The sequence below is a fragment of the Marmota marmota genome, unplaced genomic scaffold, assembly GCF_001458135.2.
Source record: "Marmota marmota marmota unplaced genomic scaffold, marMar, whole genome shotgun sequence".
NCBI lineage: Eukaryota > Metazoa > Chordata > Mammalia > Rodentia > Sciuridae > Marmota > Marmota marmota.
The window spans coordinates 1,403,956-1,427,086 of NW_026000051.1; the positions used below are offsets into that span (position 1 = coordinate 1,403,956).

Genomic DNA, 23,131 nt, shown 5'->3' on the forward strand with positions numbered 1-23,131 from the left:
CTTGATTTCAGTCCCATGAGACTCATTTCAGATTTCTAAGCTTCGTGTTGTTCCAAGCCACTAAATTGTGGCAGTTTGTTGTAGCAATAGGAATGATACACTCCCTCACTGACACTACCGTGTGCCCTAAGGAAGCTGGGCCTGGGACACAACCCAGACCTGCATCCAGCCCAGAGACGCTGGGACTCTCCACAGGCTGGTCACAGGCAGGAGGTGTGTTCCAGAGTCTCACACTTCAGCACCAGGACAAGGGCTGATCCCCGCCCTGGCTGTCACCTGGGCACAGATCACAAATGCTCTGAAAAACCCCCAGCCAAGTCCCTGCCCTGACCCCACGCCCCCTCCCTGCCACACAGGGGGCAGGACTAGATCTGTCACTGTGAACTCAAATTCGGATGCTTCGAATGCTCTTCCAACCAGCCGCACCCCAGCCCTCCAGTCGCATCAACCTGCCTGACTTCTTTAACAGAATGTCACACGATTCTCAAAGCAGAGCAGAAAATACTTTTGTTTCTGTAAATATTTCTAAAAAGTCTTCTTAACGCTTGTTAATCCTGGTTTCTGTCAATCCACTGATGCCAACAGATCTTTCTTTGACTCTGCACTAACCAGGCCTGTAAACAGACGTTAGAGCGAACACAGAGCTCTCTGAGGACCACTCTGAGGACCACCCACTCCCGCCCCAGAGAACTCTCAGAGACCAGCAACCTGACCCTGCCCCACCCCAGCACCTCAGAAACATTAAAGCCCTGGGCAAAGATGAGCGCCCCCTAGGAATCTAGACTGTGTCTGAGAAAAGGAGGATCAGTTTGCAAGGCCATTTAAACTATGTCCCCAAGTAAGTTCAGCCACCAACACTAACCAGGTACCCATCTCCTTTCAGGTAAAGTGTTCTCCAGCCCACTGACCACAGAACTGCAGGACAATCGTGTGGAGAACTCATAGCCAACGCAGGCACCAAGCCCGCAGCACTGTTCTGAAGTGCCAACCCTTACCCAAGGCTTGTACCTGCTGGGCACTCTGTCAGCCTCTGCAGACCTGTTTCCTCACCCGATGAAGGACAGGCCTGGCCAGGAACTCTTTAAGCACCAGTCTGTCCTAGAACCAAGCACTGCATGTTAATGGCCCACAGCCACAAGTGCAAAGGACTTGTTGTCACATTAGCCACCTCTTCTGGCACATCTGAACCTGGACCCCATACTCCTATGTAGACTTGGGTGCTAACAAGCAGTCACCTGAGTCCCCACTGCCCCAGAAGGCACCAGGCCGCACGCGGCTATACAGGAGGCTCTTCACCCCCACCCACAGCCTGAGGAGGAATGTGACGGGAGCGCGCAGGGCCTCTGAGCCCAGCGCAGGTACACCTGCACCTAACAAAGCAGGTCACGGACACCTCCTGGTTCTCCCACTAACCAAAGTTTCAGTGGACACAACTCTGAAACAAAAAACACACTTGTTGGGAAAGATGGTGAATGAGATGGGCATCATTACCCTAGGTCCATGTGTGATGGCACGTATGATGCGACACTACATCGTGTACAACCATAGAAATGTAAAGTTGTACTGCAGTTGTGTGCAATGAATCAAAATGCATTCTGCTGTCATATATACCTAATTAAAATAAATAAATAAAGTTTTTTTTTTAAGAGAGAGAGAGAGATTTTTTTTTTTTTTAATATTTATTTTGTAGTTTTCGGCGGACACAACATCTTTGTTTGTATGTGGTGCTGAGGATCGAACCTGGGCAGCATGCATGCCAGGCGAGCACGCTACCGCTTGAGCCAGCCCCTAAATAAAGTTTTTAAAAAACAATTAAAAAAGCATACTTGTTGGGATTTCTCAAGTGCATGTCTCTGCTGGTCAGCTGGTTTTCACAAGCACAGGCCAGGAGCATTAGCTGTGAGCAGGCCTTCGACCAGCTTCCAGGGCGCTGCTGAGTCTATCCATGGGTCAACAAGCACACCTCAAGCTTGACCAGCAAAGCCAAAGGCAGGAAGAAAACACGACAAACGCTCACATCCAGGACCCACAGAGGCCTCTGGGCAGATCCCAGCCCATTCAGCAGAGCCTGACTCACTCCAGGGTCCATGGAACAAGAACAGGCCAAGGCCTGTTGAGAGTGTGGGCCAAACCTGGCTCATAGCCATGGCTTTCCTGTCACCTCTGTCCCTCTGAAGGTGATGGAAGTCTTTTTATTACCAAACAAAATCTATTCTGGAACCTCAGTCTCACACAGAAAACCAGAAGAAAAGGCTGAGAATGTAGCTCAGTGGCAGAGCAGTGGGCCTAGCATGTGTGGGGCCCCGGGTTCCATACCCAGTACCGTAAAAAAAAAGAAGCACCCTGCCTGGGAGGGGTCCTGCCAGTGTCTCCCCTTGCCCCCTCTCCCCTACTGTAACCCCTACTGTAACCACAGGGTACAAGAGTATTTTGAAATACTGGTGAATGAAAACTGGGTCTACAAATCCCCATAAAGACAGCTTTAGGAGAAGAGTAAATGAAAAAGGACATTTAGAAAGGAACCTGGGTCTGCATGCTTTGGCATGTCATCTAAATGGGCTTCGAGGCCCCGGCCCTGCTGGAAAAAAAAAACACCAGAAAGATGGCCCCACAAAGGCAAACGGACACCTGGCCCCACCTCTGCAGAGGGCAGGCCGGCAGGGCAGGTTTCCGAGGACCCAGTCTGCCCATCACAGGGAAAGGCTCCCCGCAAGCTATTTTATCAAAAACCATTTCCAGGTAACAGGATTGATTTCACTCTGCACTTGGGTACCAGCCAGCACCATGTGACCAACCAGGATTGGATGGCCTGCAACTCCCAGGAACATTCAGGGCCAATGACAGTGGCCACAGCAGGCCTCCCTGAGCACTGGGCGCCTTGCTAAGCACTCAGGTGCCCAGCCCCCAGCACACTGCAACCACCCTTTCTGGAAGCTACTACCATGTCAGCCTGTTCAACAAGAGTAGGGCATGAGGTTCAGAAAGGACAGAGACGTTATCTTGCCCAAGGTCACGAGGCTGCTAAGTGCCAGAGCCAACATGGAGCGCAGCTGCAGGAGGGCAGGCTGCCCACAGGACAGGAGTCACCCCAGCTCATGATACACTGTCTGACTGTAGATGAGGACAGGGACAAGGACCCCAGACGAGTACATAATTTATGACCAGCCTTCAACAGCCAGATCCTCATCCAAGGCCAATCCGGCCCTTTCACAGGTTTCCGTGATCCTACTACCTTTGGGTCAAAACCATGTGGTCACCCATGGTTAAGACCCTACTGTGTGCTCCGGCCCCAGCTCCGCTGGCTCAGAGCACAGTCCTTGAGAAGACACACGATGGCGAGAGTGTAAGTGCAGGGTGTGAGGTGGAAGCCCCAACCCAGGGCTGGGGAGAAGGAAGAAAAGAAAGAGGACCCTGCAAGGCAAAACCCCCAATCAGCAGGAATGGGAAGGGACAGCAGGCAGGATAGACACTATAGGAAGCAAGGAGGCTGGCCAAGAAAGGGCACAGTCATCAGATGGGAAAGCAAAGAACCCTCATCATGAAATCCAGGTAAATGGTTCATCAGCCTGCCCTTCTCCAACATACCAACATCTAGCAAAAAGCACCATCTGCCAGGCAGAGTGGTACATGCCTGAAATCCTAATGACTTGGGAGGCTGAGGTAGGAGGATCACAAGTTTGAGTCCAGCCTCAGCAACTTACAAAGACTCTGTCCCAAAAATAAGTAAATAAATAAAAAGGGGGGTTGAGGTTATGGCTCAGTGGTAGAGTACTTGCCTAGCACATGTGAGGCACTGGGTTTGATCCTCAGCCCCACATAGAAATAAGTAAATAAAATAAAGGTATTTTGTCCATCTACAACTAAAAATATTTTTTAAAAATAAAAAGGGCCACGGATGTGACTCAGTGGTAAAACACCCCGGGTTCAATCCCTAGCACCAAAAATAAAAAGGAAAAGGCACTTTTGCCTGTGGAAGGCTCCATCATCCATTCAGACACTCAAAGGCTCCTGTACCAGACAGAGGGACAGGGAGGGGATGAGCCCTCACCCTGGGTTCCAGCAGCAGGGGCACCTGGTCAATACAGGGCCAGCCAGCAGACCTGGCTCTGCTGGCCACCAGGCCTCTGCTGCAACCCCGGGCCTGCCTGACGCTGTTGCTGTCACAAATGATACATAACCAAGGAGCACGGCTGTGCTCCAAGAAAACCCCATCACCAGGGACAGGGCAAGCTGGAACCAGGCTGCTGACCCCTGATCTAGAGGGCGAAGCAGGTAAGAAAATGAAGACAAGCAATAAAGTGAACCCAACAAAAGGGGTGTCCCACACACCAGGATGTGAGGGAGGGGCCCGCTGCATTTCCCACAGAAGCTTCTAGAGCCCCCCTCAGCAACAGCAAGACCAGCACCACAGGGCAGTCAAAAAGGTAGCTGGGCCTTCAGGAAGCCACCAGGTGCCCACAGATCTCCTCCAGAAGTCAGGCGCTGGCCCACCTGGACCACTGGGGTCTGGCCCAGCTATAGCACAGTCCAGCATCCACTGCAAAGGACCACACAGCCTCCGAAAATCAGTCTACCAGGAAACAAGGCTGGAGGGGAGAGGGGCCTGAGGCGAATGTAGACAAAGGTAGAGGCCAGCAATGCCAGAGAGGACACACCCTGGAGCAGACAGCACATTTAGAAAGCACCAGAAATTAAATAAGAAAGCACCTGCCACCCCCAATTTGCAAGCCCCTGCCTCCACCACGCCCTTGACTCCACCACGCCCTGTGACTGCGTCTGTTAGGGAGGGCAACAAATCAGCTTCTGCCGGGCACCTTCCCACAGGCTGCACCACCACCACTACCCCAGGGTCAAGTCCAAGCCCTCGCGCAGGACACACTGGCCTTTCAGGGCCAGCCAGCCTCACCACTCTCCCACCTTGGACCCACCCCCACCCTGCCACTCTCATCTGAAACACTGAGTTTGCACCTCTCCTAAATCCCACAGCAGCTGGACCGGGAGGGCTGCTTCCCTGCAGATCCAGGAAGGGTGAGAACGGGGCTACCAGGTCTGCATGGGAACAGTCAGGGAATGGATGTGGCGCTCTTGACCCAGGCCCACTTGCAGGCTCACTGCCTGACAGCAGCTGTCACTGTGGCTAAGCTCCAGTTCTGGGACCGCAGTTCTCCAGTCTCCCCCAGCAAGTCTGCTCCTGCCCCTCCTCCGAGCTCCTGATGCCCCAGGTGCTGGGCAGACCTTGCACTGGGCCTCTCCCTCCTCCTGTGCACAGGGACCTGTCCCCACACTGGTGTCACCACTTGAGGGCACTAATACAGGAAGCATCCTTCAGAAACATAAGAGACAGCCGGGAACCAAACCCAAATAGGGTGGATGTTCAGGATCTACAGGTGAACCCTTTATGAAATCCCAGGAGGCAGAGATGTACTTTAATCCTCAGAAAGCCCTCTCGAGACCTGCACTCCACTGTGACTACATCTTGAGCAACACCAAACTGCCCCAGTTTCCAGGCTCCCACTGGAGGGCAGGGAGCGTTGCCACCCGCACAGGCACCCAGGTTGTGTTCCCAGCCCTGGCAGTAGCAAAAGGAAACAGAAAGCCAGAAAGCTGTAAACACACAGATGAGCCCCCAAGCCAGCTCTCAGACATGGCTGGGTGTCCTTCGCTAGCACAGGCCCCGAGGACTCTGGGCCTTCCTGCTCCATGTCAGTCACCCGCCTCCATGGCTCTCAGTTCTACCGTTTTATGATCCTATTTCAAAAGAGCTTGGCACTAAAGGTCATAAAATACCGCATTTAAATTCTAAGCACATTTGCTATTGTTTAAAAAAATCATGAAAATAATTTTAAAGGAGGCTTATGGAGATGGCAGACAGGCCGCCCCCCAGCCAGCCAGCTGTCCCTGGGCGGCCCAGCAGGGCTTTGTTTACACCCAAAGCCTCTCCGTAGGATGACGTCACCTGCAGCAAGCTGTAATCTGGGCACTAAAGAACACAGAGGAGAGGAGACTCAGGCCAGCCGCCTCTGGCAGGAAGCTACTTTCTTCAGACAGGAGAAAGCATCCTGCCTGCCTCCCCCCAGGCTGTGTCCTCAGAGGCCCACTGCAAATCAGGGCAGCCCCACTCAACTCCCACCCGACCAGAAGATGATTGGCCTCCAGGGCCAGCACCCCCTGCACAGGGCAGCCCCCTTCTGCAGGCCAGAGTAACTCTACACCAAGTCAGGAGGTCAGACGCCACTATCTCACTCCCATCCACGAAGGGGGGCAGGCAGGAAAGGGGGGCAGGCAGGAAAGGGGGGCAGGCGGAGGTCACCACTTGAGGCACACCCTAATGCAGTGCTACCTGGCCCAAGGGAAGGGACTCAAGGAAGAGGGAAGCAGGCTGCCAGCAACTCCTGCAGCTTGGGCTCTCCTCTCCCAGAGGTGTGGAAGGAAGGCCAGGGCCTCACAGCGCTCTGAAGCCAGCAGACAGTGGAGATGCTCCCACACACAAGGCAGCCACGGCCAGGGTGAGGAAGAGGCCAGAGAGCAGCATCCTGACACGGGACGCCAACACTCCGAAGGTGTACACACCGTGCACGTCCCTGGAAAGGCCTTCGCTCCATCACATTCTACTCAAGGGACACCAGAGAGGAAACAGGGACTCTGGTCAAACACAGCAGAAAGGCTGAAGGCAGGAGAGCTCATCCATCCTTCCAGAACCCCCTAAAATGAAAGCTGAAGGCCAATCTTGGCAGAACAAGAGCTGCCGTGAGCAGTGGCAGCTTCAGCAGATGCTGCAGAGAAAGCTCTGTGCTCCACCAAGCAGACTCGGAGGACACTCGGGCAGCGGGAGGGCAGCTACCTAGCTGGAAGGGCCTCCAGCCTGGGAGGAGGAAGAGGCAGCAAGTGGGAGGACTGAGCCCTCCTCGTGCCCCACCACTGGTTTGAACAAGAGGAGTCCCGAGGGCACAGGGGCCGAGATGGGGAGAGGGCTCAAGAAGGAAGCCAAGAGAGAGCCAGAGGGAGCCAGGGGTGGCGGCCTTGGTGGGGGCTCCGCAGCTTGCAAAGGCTGGAGTCTGCTCCTGAAAAGCTGCCGGAGGACTTCAGGCAACCTGACACTGAAGAGCTCCTGCTGCCTCCAGTCAGCTGCTGTGCCCAAGACCACACGCACGACCAGACGCCAACTCACTGGCAGGGCCCAGCAGAGAGGAAAGAGACGGCCGGGAACCAAACCCAAAAGACATGTAATAGGCAATAAATATCCTCAGAAATGAACACACTGCCCTCCTGCAGCAGAAATGCTCAAAACAAGAGAAAGCCCAGGAAGAGTCGACTATGACCGTGGAAACTCCATGAACCTCAGACTGACCATCAAGAGTCAGGCAAACCCTAATCAGAGGACCTTCTACACAGGGCCTGCCCAACACTGCCTCAAGCACAAGAGGAATCAGTTGACAGAGCCAAGAGCAAAGTCAGGGGACATGATGACTAAATGAAGTGTGGGCTCCCAGAACAGGAGGGTGACTCCAGTGAAAACTAAGTGAGTCTGAAACAGCAAAGACTTCAGTTAGTCACAGTGCACGATGCTGGTCCACTCGCCGTGAGGACACACATACCCATGTCACATGATCATACAGGGGAGAAACTGGGAGTGCGGGGCACAAGGCCTCCAATTTTTCTGTAAATTTATTCTAAAATTAAAAGTCCAATAATCCGCCAGGCACTGTGGCGCACACCTGTAATCCCAGTGACTCGGGAAACTGAGGCAGGAGGATCACGAGTTCAAAGCCAGCCTCAGCAAAAGCGAGGTGCTAAGCAACTCAGTGAGACCCCATCTCTAAATAAAATACCAAATAGGGCTGGGATGTGGCTCAGTGGTCGAGTGCCTCTAACTTTAATCCCCAGTACCAAAAAAAGAAAAAGAAAGAATGCAAGGCTCACAAAGAAAAGAACCCAAAAGCTTCTAGAAGGCATAATCCTTTCCCCTCCCCATCAAAGAAGGCCCCAGGATGGAAGGAGTGGCACTGAGCAATCCCAACAGCACTGACTTCACAACATCATCACTTCCAGAGACAAAGAGTGAGTCTAGCACCCATACTCAGCCAACCCAGCCAAGTGTGGGGCAGAAGGCTTTTCAGACTCACACGAGGACTTGGAGCACCTACCTTCTCAGAAACTTGTCCAGATCTGTGCTCTAATAAAATGACAGCAGCTAGGCACAGTGATTCCAGCGCCTGAGGCTGGGGCAGGAGGATCGCAAGTTCGAGGCCTGCCTAGTCAACTTAAGATTCTGCCTCAAAATATAAAAAGGACGGGGGATGTGGCTCCATGGTAGAGTACACTTGGGTTCAACCCCTCGCACCAAAGAGAGAGCAAAAGAGCGAAAAGCGGTGTCACGTCACTGAGGCCATTCCTGCCTGCCCACCAGCAGCAGCTCTCCCTGCCGCCTTGCCCTTCCCCAGCAGCCCAAGTGCCTGAGAAGGCTGACCCACACCCACTATGGTGCAGTGGAGCCTGGCCTATGAGAAGCCTGTCCCCCTTGCTAGTCCCTGGGTCACAACAGAACCTAGCCATTCCAGATAAGTAAGATACGAGGTCCCTCACCACAGAACTGTCTGACTGGGCAATCCCAGACTGCCCTCTCTGGACTTCCACTTACTCACACCAAGAAACACCCTGAGTGTTTCCAGTCGTTCCTGCTGTTGGAGGCCCAGAATGTCCAACCGACACACAGGATCCAGGAACTAAGGATCCAACACGGAGAGAGAAAGACGAGTCCCAGAATAGCCACCAACAGAGGCCCATGACAGCAGCTCTGCTACAGGCAAGAGAACGCCAGTCCCAAGAAGAGCAGCTCAGGGAGCTGTCACTTGGATCAGGAATGTTCCACAGAGGCCCAGGTGTCCCCAGGCGGACCCCAGCATGAACTATTAGGAGGTGGTGGGCCTTCGAGAGGTGGAGTCTGTAGGAAGACTTTAAATCCTCACGTGTGCCTCAAAAGGAACCGTGGGCATCTCTTCCTCAGCTGGTGGTAAGGTGAGTGGGTCACTCCATCGTACACTCCCACCCGGATGGACTAAAAGCAACAGGGCCAACCCAGCACAGACTGAAACTTCTAAACTGTGAGCCAAAAGAAACCTTTTGTCTTTATAACTTATCTCAGGCATTTGTTATAGTAATAGAAAGCTGAGCAGGGAAATACATCAGGCAGATTAACCATGGTACCCAGGCAACTAGAAAGCAGTATTTGGTGCATTTTATTGGCAGACTTTAAGAAGTAAAAGGTACAAGTGTATAAATTCATCCATTTTTTTTCTGTTAGCATTTTGTGTCCTATTTCACAATTTCTGCTTTCTCTACAATCACAAAGATATACTATGTTTTCTTCTAGAAGCTCTTTATCTTTCTTAGTTACATGTATAATCTGTAAACGTTATACATGTATAATCTGTAAAACTGATTTTCGGATATGATTTGCAGTAGATTTCTTTTTTCCCATATAGAGAATCTGTTAATTAACTTTTCATTGTTGAGACCAAAATACCTGACAAAAATGACTTAGAAGAGGAAAAAGTGATTCCAGGCTCATGGTTTCAGAGGCTGGGCCTATGGCTGCCAGCCCCACTGCTGCATGCTCTGGGAGAGGCCGGGCTTCATGGCAGACACTAGGTGCAGGAGAGGCAAGCTGCTCAGCTCACTGTGGCTGGGAAGACGGGGGAGGAGCCACAGGGAACGTGCACCCTTACGGGCAGCCCCAGCGACCCACCTCCTCATCCAAGCCTGCCACAATCACCACTGACGAGGTCACGGCTCTCGCGATCCACTAGTTTGACCTCTGAGCATCTGGGCACTCCAGGAGCTCTTGGGCAAGGCCTCACACCCTAGCCACAACAGAACTCAATATGCCCAACTCACATTTTCTGAAAGGGCCGTCTTTTCAAAAGATGGCACCTCTGTCACTGATCAAGTACTCCTTTACGTGCCATCTGCATAAAAGACCGCCCCTCTCCATCGGCCTGTCCATCTGTGCGTCTGTCCTCCACTGGTACTGCACTGCCTGATCGCTGTAGCTCTAGACAGGAGCGTCCTTCAGCTCTGATCTGCTTCAGGAATGCTGATTATTTTTGGCCCTTTGCATTTTCATATAAATTTCAGAATCGGTTTGTCAATTTCCAAACAAAACAACAAAAAGAAAAGGAAAGCCTGCTGGGATTTTGACTGGAATTACACGAATCCAAGATCAATATGGGGACAAGTGACATCTTTACAATGCCAAATGTTGGTGAGTATGTGGAGCACAACTCTCATGCACCGCAGGTGGGCATGCCAGTCAGGCAATCACTGGGGACAGGCAGCCATCTACGAATGCTGTGTACGCCCACTGGTAACCAGCAACTCCACCCCTAGGTACGCACCCAGCAGAACCCACACATGCAGGCATCCAGGACGGGCAGAGAGTGCCAACAGCAGCATTATTTGGTTTAGCAACTTTTTTTTCCAATGCTGAGAATGAAACCCAGGGCCTCACACATGCTAGGCAAGCACTCTGCCACTGAGCCACACCCCCACAGTTTGGGAAAGCTAAATGGAAATAAGCTAAAAGTCTATCACCACTATAATGGACAAATACTATATTTACATAATGGAATACTATTCCACAATAAAAACAAATAAACACACAGACCTACATGGAGGAAGGGGCTGAGGATGTGGCTCAGTGTGGTTCCATCCCCAGCATGGGGGGCTGAAGTGGGGAGTTAAATGAATGAATTCACAAATATAATGTTGAATAAGGAAACCAGACGTAAGAGGAAGAAGCAGAACATGGAGAGTGGTTCATAAGGGTCAAAGAGATAATCCAAAATGGAAATATAACTAACGTGAAAACACACACACACACACAGCAAAGTTATTTTAAAACTTAAAAAAAAAAAAAAATCAGGAAAAAAGAAAATTTCTACAGCTTGGTACATCAAGCTTGCTCAACACAGATATCATCTGACCAAGGTAGCTCTGTAGACATATTCAACCACAGCACAACTGTGATCCCAGCCACTCAGGAGGCTGAGGCAGGAGGATGGTAAGTTCCAGGCAGCCTCAGCAACTCTTGAAATAGAAAATAAGAAGGGGCTAGGGATGTGGTTCAGTGGTTAACCCCCGCTGGGTTCAAACTCCAGTACCAGAATGAAAGAAAGAAAGATAGACGACAACATAAAAACTTTAAACTTTTTCACAGACAAGAATGAAATCGGGGCTGAGGCTGTGGCTCAGCAGTAGAGCACTTGCCTGGCATGTGTGAGGCACTGGGTTTGATTCTCAGCACTGCATATAAATAAATAAAATAAAGATCTATCAATAACTAAAAAAAAAAAAGTTAAAAAAAAAGGATGAAATTATATCAAGCATACAACCTTAAGAAGTCAGTAAAAAAGACAAAATCAGATGTGAAAGAAAGCAGAGGCAGTGAAACAAAACAAAACCACCGGATGAATTTAAATGACTACACTTGAATAAACTGAATTTATAAAATAGGAATTCTCTGACACAAGACTTAAAACAGATAAAGTGCTGAGAGGAATGCTTTAGCACTCCCAGTTTACACACAGGACACCAAGGCTCAGGAAGGTTAAGGGACTGGCCCAAAGTCACAACCGGCCCAGAGTTGGAGTTTACAAACTTGAACTTGAACCCAGGTCACTTCACACTCCAACATCAGATCTACTCAGAAAGTGCTAGGCATTTGTGGGGAGCAAAACACTCGGATCATGGAAGTCTATGCAGCAGGCCCCGGGGAATGGTCTCAACTGCCCACGGCGTCCCCAGGCCCTGCGGGAGAGGTCCCACCTGGTCTGGCTGGGGCCCAAGCTACACTGGCATCTTCCACATAGCCTCCCACCCCGGAGGCTGCACCGGCCCAGGGCTCCTCACCCACAGGGCCTGTCTCGAGCCCTGCTCCCAGCCCTCAAGCAGCCCTGGGATGAAGGAAGCCCTCAGTTGACTTTGGCTAGAATCCCTCTGCAGTCTACAGAGCCACTGAGCTACCCGACTCCCATTGTTTAATATGCCGTCAATTTTAGCAAGGGGGTAGGGGGCAGTGAGTTCAATTTCAATTTTCAATATACAGCTTAGGGAGGAACAGCCGGGTGGTGTGCTACACAAAGGCTCCCCGCTCCAGAACAAAATTTAACAAGGATCTGGCAAGAAAGACATCAAACCCACAGCTCTACTGCAGCTTCTCCTTCCCTTTCCACCTCCAAATAATGGTGAATTAGCAAGCGAGAAGCCCTGTGCAAACACCACCAAGATCTATATTCTTTATTGTAAAATCTGATTTAGAACAGACACTGGAGACGGCATTCGTATTGGATTGTTCCTTCTAACCAGATCAACAAGCAGCTTCGAGGGCCACTGACACGTAAACAGAGCAGATGACTGACCTGGCTGGCTTCACAGACCCGTCAGGGCCCCTGTACCAGGAGCCGGACGCTCTGGACAGACAGGGCCAAGGGGAACGAGAAGCCTGGAAACAAGCGCTGTGCCCCACTCCTGCCTCCCTGCAGCCCAGGCCTGTGCCCACAGGAGCCAACAGGCACCTGGGCCCAGCAGGCCTTGCCCAATGCCACATGCACCTCTCTCCTTAAATGAACACGAGTGACCCTGTAATGAGTCATCTTCATAACTAATGCATGTTACTGATACACACTCGCTAAAGCAAATTCAAATGACACTAAATAAATCAGCCCAACTCAAAAAGAAACCACCATTAACATCCCTGGGCCTCAAGCCTATCAGCAGAGTGGTGGCTTCAATTTTTTTTTTTTTTCCAGCATTGGGGATCAAACCCACAGCCTCCCACCAGCTGGCTGAGCAAGTGGTTCACACCTGAGCAACACCACCAGTCCTGGCTCCAATTTTTACTCTTCAAACACAGCCACCTGGTCCTTCTTAGTATCCTTAGACAGCCTTCTAAGTAAGGCAGGAAGAATGAGCAACTCACTCTTTGGAATGCCGATGCAGCGTCCCACCACACACCCACCACCCTGCACAGACACGGGGATTGTTCCCAGCTGCACACTGTGGCAACTACACTACACTGACACTTGGAACGCACGACTTCCCGCTCGGGCCAGCATCTCTGCACCCGCCAGCTTTTCTATGAACCACAGTTTTAGTTTGTGTCCATGAAACTGAAAGACAGGAAGGTGAGGAGCTGAAAGCTGCGACCGGCCCAGAGAGACCCAAGAGCCCCGGACCTTGCACTGGGGAAATTCCTAGGGCCAGATGCCCTTCAGCAGCGGATGCCCAGGACCCAGACACAGCCCACGCAAAACCCCATCTCCTCCCACCCCATAGCTCTGCTGGACAAGGCAGATATAGACGGGGTGGCTGTCATCAGAAGCCCAAGGGAGGCTGCAGCAAGCCACCCCAGTCGGGCCAGCTGAAGAGCCCTCAGGGCCACACACAGCAGCCTCCCAGTCCCTGAGGTGGCTGCCATTACCACTAGCGACCTCAGCCAGGGAGGCCCAGAGTAGAAGGGACCCTGAGGTCACACTGCACCCTGTCCCTCAACCACACCCAGCTCAGAGCCATCGGCCTGGGGGTGGGGGAACATAGAGAAGGTTCATCAACAACAGGCCCCTGTAAATCCCTGTTGTCTTCAAGAAAGCAAATAAATCAGAGACAACGAAGGTGGGAAGGAGCCAAAGGGCCAGGCTGGGAGTCTCCAGCAAAACCCAAAGGAATCTACCCAGGAACCCGCACCTGTTTCCTCTCCAAGCCCCAGACCCTAGAGAGAACCCAGGACAATGACAGTCCCTGGGCCACCTATCAGACAAGACCAGGTCAGAGGGCAAACCCAGAAACAATTGCCAAGCCCTCCCCAGACACTCACAGGTGCGAACCAGGCTGAGCGCAGCAAGGCAGAGGGGAGCCCAGCCTGCCCACCAGCACACTAGCCTCAGCCACTCGCCCCTCACACCCAACCCCCACGACCTTACCTCACCTCACCCCCACCCACCCCACCGCCTCCCTACCTTCCTAAAAACTCAACAGACTGTGCCCCCTTATCCCAACAAGTCCACTTCACAGGGCATACTGCCCACCTGGTCAAATCCCAACCTCTCATGTCAACACCCATTGGTGAGCCTCGAGACCCCTGGAGGGCAGTACTAGTTAGTTAACTCTACCCTAGACACAATGCTATCACTCATCTGGGTCCTACAGAGAGGGACAATGGCCCTCAATCCCCTTCATGGAAAGGGCTAAACAAAGGGCTAAGTGATAATGGGGGAGAATTGGGAGAATTTCACCCAGAGCTTTGAGAGATGCACACCTGCCTGAAGGATTCACACACACCCCCACAGTCTCTGCAGGTCTGGAATCCACAGGTTGTCCAGAGAGCAGTCATCTCTTGATATTAAACAGGAATAGCAGGAAGAAAGAAATGACTTTCATTTTCTATCTTGTACCCTGTGGAGTATTTGGATTTTTTTTTTTTTTTTTTTTTTTGTACAAGCTTGTAATGTTACTGTTGCATTATTTTTGAGGTTTCAATAAACCAAGCAACACAGAATCAACCGTCTACACTTCCTGATTGGCCAGGTTCCCCACATTGTGCTAAATGCATCCTGGGTGGTGTGTCAGTCCCCCAGTCATGCCATGAGACAGGTTCCATCCCCCTGGGCAGCAGATAAGGAGTCTCAAGGGAGTGAGAGCTTATTTGTTCAAGCCCCACTGCAGGCAGGCCGAGTGGCGGGAAGGAACACTCCTGTCCGCCCAAGACCACATCAAGGCTGTGGTGAGCTCAGCTGCAGAGCCTCCTTGCAGCAAGAGCCCGTGCACTGCCTTAATATGCATGCCTTCATTCCTTCCAGGACATTCACCTAAAATTCCCCCAAAACAGAAGACTCTGCATGAGGCAAAAACCAATGATCAAATGCCCTCATTGGCTGGTAAAGGTGCCTGTCGTGGTGCTTCTCAGGTGGGTGGCAGTGAGAGTTCCCATGCACCCGCCCCGCAGGGCGGCCCTTGTTGGTTAAGGAGCCTGAGCTCCTAGAGGTAGGGGCCTGGCCACTAGATGTGGGCCTGACCTTCAGCATGCAGCACAGAGCTTAACACACAATTAGAAACCCTAACACCCAATAAACAAATGAGCCCCAGGTGCATCAGCCTGCCTACTCCAAGTCCCCAAGCCCCCCTGAGTACTGAGTCCAGGAACCATTAATAGCCGCGGTCTACTGAGAGCACCTTGCCTCCTGCCAGGTGCCTTATAAACACCTGAGCCATGACCCTCTCCCTAGTTCTATGAAGGTGTTACATTGCATTTTGCTAACAAAGAGAACAGAGATTCAAAAAACTCAATAGCTGGCCCCAGGTCTCTCAGGTAAAACCTGAACCCGAAGGCGGCTGACCCCAAAGTGGCCTTCCAAGGTAGGGTGCCTCCTTGTGCACCCTGTGCCTGCAAGAAAGCTGCTCTCCATCAGGAGGGAGAGCAAACAGAGGCATGGCCTTTCCTTTCTCCCAGTGGACTCCCCCTTGGTTCCAGCACCAGAGCAGTATGCTTCCAAATGATGTCCTGGGGCACTCCTGGTCAGGGCCTGAAACCTCCAGCCTCCACTGATGAATACCACCCAGGCATTTATTTCCGGGAGTTCTGTTCCGTTCACTTCATCCACTAGGTGTAATCTCCCTGCAAGCCGGAGCTCAGAGGCCAAGTGGTTGAGCAGGGAACTGAGCAAATCTGCACATCTACTGTCACCAAACACCACCAAACCTGGGCCTCAGGGATCGTCCATGGACAAAGAAGCCCATCTTCCGAAAGAAGGCCATTTCTGACTCTTACTCACCAGGCCCTCATGTATAAAGGATGCAAGACAACATCTGTGCCAAGACCCTCATTTTAACTGATACCCCAAACCAAGCATGGACCTGGCCACCTGCATCTCCCCTCCTATTTCCTAGTCCTCAGGATGCCCAGAGCAGCTCTTCTATGGTCATCCACAGCCATGCTGCAGACTCAAGCAACCAGAGCTGCCATTTCTTTTTATTTGAGACAGGGTCTCACTAAGTTGCCAGGGCTTCACTAATATGCTGAGGCTCGCCTCAAACTTGCCATCCCCCTGCCTCAGCTTCCCAAGTTGCTGGGATTACAGGCATGGACCACCGTGCCCAACTGGAGCAGCCACTTCTGATGCACCAGACCAAACGGATGACAATGTAAAACCTTACACACCCAAGAGGACCCAGAAAGGCTATTCACTTAGAAAAATATGCTCACCTCACCCACCTCACTACGGTGTATAAATGGATTCAAAGTTTTTTGAGGAAGTTAGTAGATTTCTTATCAAAATGCTATTGAAGTGCCAGAGGTCACACTGCAGAAGCACACTCACCGGCCACTTTATACAAACTATGTTTTTTAAAATATATTTTTATAACCGATTCATTATCTACTTTTTTAAATGTGGTGCTGAAGATTCAACCCAGTGCCTCGCCTGTGCTTGTGTTACAGCCCCAGCCCCCAAACTGCATGTTTTTGAAGAGAAAGTTGACACAATTTTACCAAAATTGTAACATCCCAAAATTTAAAGTAGGCGAAATGCCCACCACCAGGAGGCAGGTAGAATCTAATCTACCAGAGTCAACTGCAGTGGCTAGAACAGATGACGTCATCCATCTACATATGCTGTCACAGAACAGAACAGGGTGTCACATCAAGTGAAAGGGCAGCAGCTTCCAGAACACAAACATGCACACCCTGATCACGACTTTGTGATGTTTGTCGGTTCTGGGGATTGAACCCAGGGCACTCCACCACTGAGCCACATCCCCAGCCCTTTTTATTTTGAGACAGGGTCTTGCCAAGTTGCCTAGGCTGGCCTTGAACTTGCCATCCTCTTGCCTCAGCCTCCTGAGCAGCTAGGATGGCAGGTGTGTGCCACTGTACTATGTCTTAGGTTCCCCAACCCCCGAAAGGAATCACAAGAAACTTTTCAATGTCCCTTCTTTTAGAGGGACTGAGGAAGAACCTTTATACCTCAAACTTCTAACTACTACTACTATGACTACTACTACTTTTTCCTCTCTCTCTTTTTTTTTTTAAGTTACTTGGGCCATGGGATTATGAGCTAGCTAGTTTTGTTTTCTTCTTTTTTTTACACTTGTACATTTTTTTAAACCTAATAAACATTATTTTTAAAACATTGGCGGTACGGTAGATCTGTTTACATTCATGTAGAAAATGTTCATGCTGATGTTTGAAAATGCAAGTTACCATATAAGAATAGTAACAGCCCCATTTTTGTCTTTTACAAAACCTTCCTGGAGCCCATATTTGCATGTGTACCAAAGTCTAGAGGGATAAACACAGCTGTAAACAGTGGCTGCTGCCTGGGAGACCAAGGACGAGCTCTCCCTTCTCTGCCTACACTTGCGTGTCCCTCTCTCTCGGTGTGTGGTGCTGAGGATGGTAGGCAAGTGCTCTAAAACTCAGCTGCGCCCCAGCCCGCCTTCTTCTTCTTAAGTAAAAGAATCTATATATTTTTGTAATTTGTTTTTTTACCAAGGAAAAAAAAACTCACAGTCTATATCGAGACAAGGTTCTGTTCTCCCCAGCAGTCTCCGAACACTGAGCCCTTCAGCCCGACAGGTCAGCCGGGCAGGAGTGCGGCCCCTCCCAGACAGGCCTGTGTTTTCCGTCCTGCCAGGAACAGAGCTGTTCTTTAAGCTGGGACTGTATGTAAACAACACCTGCCAAAAAAAGCTCTGGAGACACAAAAGAACCAGGGAAAGGGGCTGGAGATGACCCCTTTTCCACTGGGTCCTGCAGTCCAGCTCATCACTCTGTACAAAGGGACGAGCCTGAAGCACACTGGGCTCTCTGGCCCAGGCCTTACCAGTCCTTGCATAACATCCACAAAAGGCCTGGTCACCTGGAAAGGTGGCTGACCCACAAGCTCTCTTCGGGGGCCCAGAGCTTCTGATTTCAACTCCTGTACACATTTTCATCTTCCAGGTCTCGGCACACTACTTTCAAAAGGTGCTTCTCTCACGCCTGCTAGATATCCCAGAATGCCCTCCCCAGGTGAGCGGGGCTTGGTCCTGGAGGGCTCATCTGCGCACAGTGACCCAGGCAGGGTGAGGTGGGAAGTGAGGTGGGAAGCAGCAGGACCCCAGGCCCTGGTGCGTTCACTCCCCAGGGTTGGGGACCAGGCCATAAATAAAACACCACTGTTCCAAATCATCATCCAAAGATATATGGATGGATAAACAAGTGTGGCATCATACGTGTGGTGGAATATTATTCAGCCTAAAGAGATGAAGGAAATCAAGAAACACGCTACAACACAGAGGAGCCTTACAAACATGCTAAATGAAATAAGCCAGACACAAATGACAAGTACTAGGTGGCCCACTCACACGGGCATCGGTAGCAGTCCACCCGCAGGAACAGGAAGCAGAGTGGTGGCTGCCAGGGACTGGGGGACAAAGATTAGTGCCTAATGGGTGCAGATTTCCAGTCTGGGATGACAATAACACCAGGAGATGGCTGGTGGTGGCAACAGTGAGTGTGCTTCGTGCCACGAACTGCACACTTGCAAACGGTAAAGTTTATGTTATGTAAACTTAACCACAACTTAAAAACTGCATTTATAAGTCTTGAAAGGTGTTATAAAGAAAAGCAGAGCCAGGCGCAGTGGTGCATGTCTGTAATCCCAGCAACTCGGGAGGCTGAAGTAGGAGGATTACAAGTTGGAGGCCCACCTCAGCAATTTAGTGAGGACCTGTCTCAAAATAAACAATAAAAAGGGCTGGAGCTGTAAGTACCTTAGTGGTAGAGAGTCCATGGGTTCAATACCCAGTACCAGCAAAAAAAAAAAAAAGGAAGGAAAAAAGAAAAAAAACAGAGAGTGATGGCAGCTAGGCTGAGGGTTCCCCAAAGTCTCTTCAAGGAGGAGCTTCCCCCCACCCACTGGACCAGGAGCTCCTGAGGAAAGCCTATAGAACCTCCCGACTCTACGTCCCCAGAACATGAGTACATAAGACACTCGTCCAGATTCGAACCAGGAAATGGAGCAAGACCCAGAGCGCCACGCATTCAAAGACTTCACCAGGACCCACTGGCTCATGAAGGAGAAGACTGACCCTGTGCAGAAGAGAGCCCACAGACCCTCTGACCTCCACGATCCACTCGGCAAGACAACCAGCAAGTGGAACAACACAGGCATGGGGGATGGAGTGGGATGCTCACCAAAGTCAGGCTCATATGAGGGGAGAAACCAAAACAGCAACCTGAACACCCACCCACAAAGGGTTGAATCAACCTTGGCACATCCATAAGACAGCAACTGTGCAGTTACAAAACCATCATGCTCTTAATAACAGGGAAATACACTCTAACATTAAGAACAAAAAGCTAGCTATCAACTGTGTATACTGCATTTATAGAATTGTTCCAGTTCTGAAAATACAGGCGCATCATCAGAGGAAACAAACACCAGAGCCTTGACTGCAGCTATCTGTGGATGGTGAGGCTCCAAGTGATTTTTACTTGATTTTCACATTCTTAAAGCATCTTTCTTTTTTATTTTCCCAGAGGACACATTACTTTTACCAATGGTGAAAACATGCTTAAAGGGCCTTGTACAATGGCTGGCAAATAACAGGTGCTCAAGGGGTATTAGTTGCAGGACAAGGGAATTAAAAGTGCAATTGACACTGCCTGTGCCACACAGAGGAGAAAAGCTGGTGGTGTGGAAAGGAGACAGGCTGGAGCTTCAGAACTGGCCGCAGAGGCAGGAAAGGAGGGAAGCAATAATGTCAGAGTGGACAGGTGGCCAGCAACCAGAGATGCAGGCACCTCCTGCTGCATGGAAGGCTCCCAACAGCAGTGTGGCTGCAGCGTCCTGGAGGCTGGGCTCTGGCGGAGTACAGCTGAGAACAAAGCTCAGCCAAGGCGTCTGGCCCAAGCCACTGAGGCAAACCTCCCTCCCACTGCTGAGATTCCCCACACACCACCCACCGATGTAAACAGTGGATCACCGGCAAGCCCAGGGCTGTGATCACCCAGGGAGGAGGCCCCATCTAAAAGGTGCCTTTTAAACCTGGAGCTGGTCCCCAGCAACTTTGCTTCACCAGAGAGCGCCCCGCTTCCATCTCCCCCACCTTATGCACCAAAGGCAGCCACCTTTATCCAAAAGACAGACCCAGGGCCTCTGAGGCTGCCCAAGCCCCAGTGTCTTAAAAAGAAATCGAGCTATGAGTTGAAAAGATGGTCTAGCTGGCCCTGCACTTCTACACAAAACGTATTTAAAAACCAAAAACAAGAGACTCAGAGCACAAAGCCCAACAGATGTCTGCTGGCAACAGTATTTTTTGGAGGGGAAATGCACTGTTTTAAGATCTAGTAGAGAGAGGCCCTATTAACACCTGCCCTCCTGGAACAAGATGTGCACCTTTGACAGTAGAGAAGCCTCATTATTGAATTTAGAAATAGAGGCAGCGGTCCTCCTAACCTATTCTGGTTTGAAATAGAAACCAACACAAAAATGATCAATCTTAAATGGTAGAATAATGAGACATAACCAGCATACATCCATCAGCAACATGAGTCAGTACTTTGTGCAAGGCAAAAAGAAAACTTGAAAGTACAATAAAATAATCCTTCAGGAATAATGAGAACTGAAATTCAAAAGAGGGTGGAGGATGATAGAAAAGCCAACCAAATGGTACAATGAAATTCCCTGAGCAAAGCCCAAGGCAGCCAGACCCTGCAGGAACCGTCCTGACCTGCCATTCCTGAAATTCCACTCTCCCAAGGCCCCCCAGGCCCTTCCTACCCAGGCTTTCTTCCTCCCCACTTGGGCCCAGGGGAGACTGGACAGGCACAGGGCAGGCTCACCAGCAGGACCACGCAAACAGCATCAAGGAGCTCAGTGGTAACAAATTCAGAGGCACTGGAAATCATGGTGGGAGGGGCAGCCACCTGCCCTCTTTCCTAACCCACCAGTAACAAATAGACCAGGGTAGGGCAGAGAGGATGGACCAGGAGGCAGAGGAAAAATGAAAGGAAAACATGACCCTGCTGAGACATCTGTCCCACAGCAGTTTACAAAAACCACCAAGATGGTTGTGGAAATGCCAAAGGAACATAGGCAAATTCCCCAGCAGACCGCACAACCACGACCTACACAAGCCACTAGGTGAATAGGCTTGGTCTAGAGACAAGCTCAGATTCACCAAAAAGTGCAGTAGTGCACGTCTGGAATCCCAGGGGCTCAGGAAGCCAAGGCAGGAGGATCACGAGTTCAAAGCCAGCCTTGGCAAAAGCGAGGCGCTAAACAACTCAGTGAGACCCTGTCTCTAAATAAAATACAAAATAGGGCTGGGGATGTGGCTCAGTGGATGAGTGCCCGAGTTCAATCCCCAGTACAGAAAGAGACAGAGAAAGAGAGAAAGAAAGAGACAACTTCAGTCTCTACCCTCACTTGTGGCTGAGACTGGCCTCAGTCTCCAGTGAGCACTTGTGGCCTTCCATGGTCTGCAATAAACAGCAGAATCCAGACGTGCCTGAGCTTCCTAGCTCTTCTCAGCCATTCTGGGGCTCCCAAGCAGTTGGATGATCATCAGATATCAAACATTGTTGGCCATAGGATAGGAGGCAGGGAGGTCACAGTTCCATACACCAGGAGAACACAAGAAAAGGCTCAGGAATTGTAAGAAAAGAACCAGAAAAACAAGTAACCAAGAAAAACAACTTACATTTTCATCACCTTCCTATGGATGGAAACACTTTGCTACAAATCTTGCATGAGGCTCCCACGAGCCCCCACAAGATGCCCAAGGCAGGCATAATTATTCCCATTTTACAGACACAGGAGCCAAGCCTCAGAGACCTGTGGGAGGTAACCCAATGAGAACCATGAAGCAGCTCCACAGGCTCCAAGGGACGCACTTGCCTGAACAAGCTGAGGCTCCCCAAGTGATTATTTGCCAATTCCAAAGGAAAGCAGTTACCCTCCAAAGGAAGGACTCCCTAGGCTCCCGTCTGTTGGCCTAAGGATCTCAGCACTGTCCCACTCTGCCTGAAACCCAGCTGTAGGACGTGACTCATCCAGGGAAGGCACCCCAGGTCCATGGACAGGGACCTATTCCCACACACTGTAGGTCCACTAAGCTCTTGAAGGCTCCAAATGTTCCTTTCCCATCCTTGTCCCCCTGGGGCCCAGCACTTAGTGACCAATATTGTCTTGCCTCTTGAATTCCTTCTCCCCTGTCCAAGCCTCAGGCCAGCACCTGTGGCATGCTCCGGCACAGCTCAGTTCTATGGGTGGCACCACAAGTAGCCACCCCTCTTTCCTAGGACTGGACAGAGGTTATGCAAAAAGCTACAGGAGGAACAATCATTGAGCACCGACTGCATGCCAGACCCTACACCAACATCTCAATTCTAAGAGGTGGGGAGTGCTGTGTTCCTGTTTATGCCAATGAAGACTCAAGAGAACCCCAGATCGATCACAGGGTTTAGAGATGCATCCCAAATTCTGGGCCCTCCAGTTCCACCTAACCGGAGCGCTGTTCACAGATATTGATTCGGAAAAAAACATGCAAAGACTCCAGAGAGATGATTCCAAAACCCAGTCGGATGATAATGTAGAAATCCAAACCAAAAATGCATGCTAACCCTTAAAGAAAAGAAAAATCGTAGAGAAAGTTTACCCATCCGGCATCCCAAAGGTTTTTAAAGGTTTCTCCCAGGCAGCCATTTAGCAAATGACACACTCCCGAGGAGCCCCCTCCTGCCACTTCCTCCGAGCTCACCAGTGCCTTGAAAAACACCACTTCTTACCTAGGTGGGCTCCGACCTCCCCCGGTATTTAAAAAAAAAAGAAGAAGAAAAAGAAAGAAAACACCACCTTCCAATTTTACGTAGGCAAATCCGATCCTGGGAGGCCCACAATTTCAACGGGGCTGTGCTTCTTACTTAGGAGGGAGGAGAGGGAAAAAAGGAAAGGAGGGGGAAAAAAAAGCCCAGCCATCTGGCAGGCCCCGAGGAGCGACATCCTGTTTATTATTAAACATTTTTAGCAGAAGGGCACTGGGTGTTTGGGAAATAACCCCGTCCGCGCACTCGCGACGCCGGCGGGCGGCCCGG

General features: G+C 50.8%; 1 protein-coding gene across 16 annotated transcripts in view; it reads right to left on the minus strand.

Moving 5' to 3' along the window:
- Positions 1 to 23,051, minus strand: part of Prrc2b (proline rich coiled-coil 2B) — a 78,502-nt gene extending 55,451 nt beyond the window's left edge. For 3 of the 16 annotated variants that reach the window (XR_007351152.1, XM_048812850.1, XM_048812851.1), the window contains exon 1: positions 22,893 to 23,048. The gene's annotated coding sequence lies outside the window, so the exon portion shown is untranslated. Of the gene's footprint in view, positions 1 to 22,892 lie in introns of all 16 variants that reach the window. The other 13 variants (XM_048812858.1, XM_048812861.1, XM_048812859.1 and 10 more) reach the window with 9 other exon arrangements.
- Positions 23,052 to 23,131: the final 80 nt, after the last annotated feature.